General features: G+C 43.3%; 1 pseudogene; it reads left to right on the top strand.

The window, feature by feature from the left end:
- Positions 1–406: 406 nt before the first annotated feature.
- On the top strand, positions 407–836 carry LOC123803305 (cytochrome c pseudogene; annotated as a pseudogene).
- The last annotated feature ends 1439 nt before the right edge of the window (positions 837–2275 follow it).

Below are 2275 nucleotides of genomic sequence, written 5' to 3'. Positions count from 1 at the left end.
GAACACATGTATTTCTAAGTAGATGGATTTGAATTAGTGAGTCCAGGTGACATTTGAGGTGCTAAAAAAAAAAAAAATAGAACGAACACAAAATTCAGCCAAGTAAATTTGAAGACCTAATTGGCTTTCTTGAGCAATTTCTGAATCGGGCAGCAAGTGGAGAGACGCTCCGGCAGCCGTAAGTAGGGGAAGGAGTTTGCAGGAAGGACGGTGGGCAAGAAGCTAGCAGCGGAAGACAAGAAGGCTTGCTTCAGGCCAGGACATCTTCTTTTCGGGGAAGAAAGAACAGCAGGGTTTTCATCTTTGCATCTTTCAGACCTGATCAGGCCCTTTCAGAAGGACTTTTGATGTCTGGCTTGCAAGTGGACACCTTCGTTTTGCACGTGACAAAGGGACAGTTCATAAAATGGGTGGTGTTGAGATGGGCAGGAAGATTTTGTTCAGCAGTGTGCTCTGTGTCATGCTGAACAGAGAGTCAGGGCAAGCATAAGACCGGCCAAATCTCATGGTCCCTTTGGGCAAAAGTCAGGTCAGGCCCCTGGATTTTCTTGCACGGATACCAACAAGAACAAAGGCATCACCTGGGGAGAAAAGACACTGATGGAGTATTTGGGGAACCCCAAGAAGAGCATCCCTGGAACAAAAATGGTCTTCACGGGCATTAAGAAGACTGGCGAAAAGGCAGACATGATAGCTGATCTCAACAAAGCAACTAAGGAGTCACAGTTGGCCACTGCCTTATTTATTACAAAACAAAAATGTCTCATGAGGTTTTCTCTATGTGTGCCATATTTCGATTGATCTCCTACCCCAGACTGCAGATCATGAATGGCTGATAGAATATTTCTTTTGGAGAGTCCTGATTTAAATAAGATCCCCTTGTGGCTAAACACGTGTGATCAGCATTTAGAACTTAATAGGAATTCTGGACCAACAGGTGTCGTCACTGTTCTCCCTTTAAAGATACAGTTGGAATCGGTTCATCATGTTGAGCTTTTCCAGGAGATGGTCGATGCCATCTCTCAACCTGTAGGACATTGGTTTTATATTTAGATTTAGATAACTGGTCATATTAATATATTTAAATAATGAGGCACTCCTTTCACTGTCTCCTAGAACAGCAAGACTCCGCTGGGTTTCAAGCGTGCTCACTAGCCTGTTAATGGCAAGAGCTGAAGAAAAGCTGGCAAAGTCCACTTGAGCTTTTTGGTCTTAACTATGCTAATTTTTTTAAAGATCTTATTTATTTTTTTCAAAGAGAGAGAGAGAGAGAGGGAGCACCAGCAGGGGGAGGGGCAGAGCGAGAAGCAGACTCCCGCTGAGCAGGGAGCCCGACACGCGGCTTGATCCCAGGACCCTGAGATCATGACCTGAGCCAAAAGCAGACGCTTAACTGACTGAGCCACCCAGCCACCCCTTAACTACGCCAATGTAGTTAAAATTCCCTGCACCTAAAATGTTGCCCTTTGCTTAATGAAAGGCATTTTAATGTGGTGTATATATAATATTAAATAAAGAATATTTGACACTTCTCACATTTTATAGATGATCTTTAAGGTCAGATGCTTTTAAAATTCAGTGTGACAGTATATAGTAGCCAACTTGGCTTGTGAATTCTTTGCTAAGTCAGACTAAGTGACAATTCAAGGTTGTCTTCTACACAGCTGTCCAAAAACACAACTGTGGAATTACCATATATGTATGATTGGTAATGGTGCTTTGCCAGCTCGTTGGCAGCATTAAAGTAGAGGAAATGTATCATCAGCACAAATTTATAAATTAGGTGATAAGGCTTAAGCTATTTAAGAACAAGGTGCGCCTGGGTGGCTTGGTAGGTTAAGCGCCTACCTTCAGCTCAGGTCATGATCCCGGGGTGCTGGGATGGAGCCCCGCATCTGGCTCCCTGCTCAGCGGGAGTCTGCTTCTTCCTCTGCCCCTCCCCCACTTGTGGTCTCTCTCTCTCTCTCTCTCTCTCTCTCTCTCTCTGTTTCTCTCTCTCTCTCAAATTAATAAAAAAAATCTTTTTTAAAAAGTAATTAAAAACAAAATCGTAGGTAAAAAAATAAAAGGTCACATTTCTGGGAGAGGCTGAAACAGTCATCAGGTCTTGGTTTCCTTTCGTGGGGGCAAATGACCCCATCCGGGTCTTGTTGTTTCTTTTTTAACCGGATGACACTTTAGTCCTCATCTTGAGAAAAAGGAGCAGAAGGAGAGAAAGAGTGTGAGGGAACTTTGCTGTTGATTCCTTTTAGAGTGTCTAGAAACATTACGGAAT

Source organism: Ursus americanus, chromosome 7, assembly GCF_024610735.1.
Source record: "Ursus americanus isolate L20-20 chromosome 7, mUrsAme1.1.p, whole genome shotgun sequence".
Lineage (NCBI taxonomy): Eukaryota > Metazoa > Chordata > Mammalia > Carnivora > Ursidae > Ursus > Ursus americanus.
This window is presented reverse-complemented; position numbering and strand designations above follow the sequence as displayed.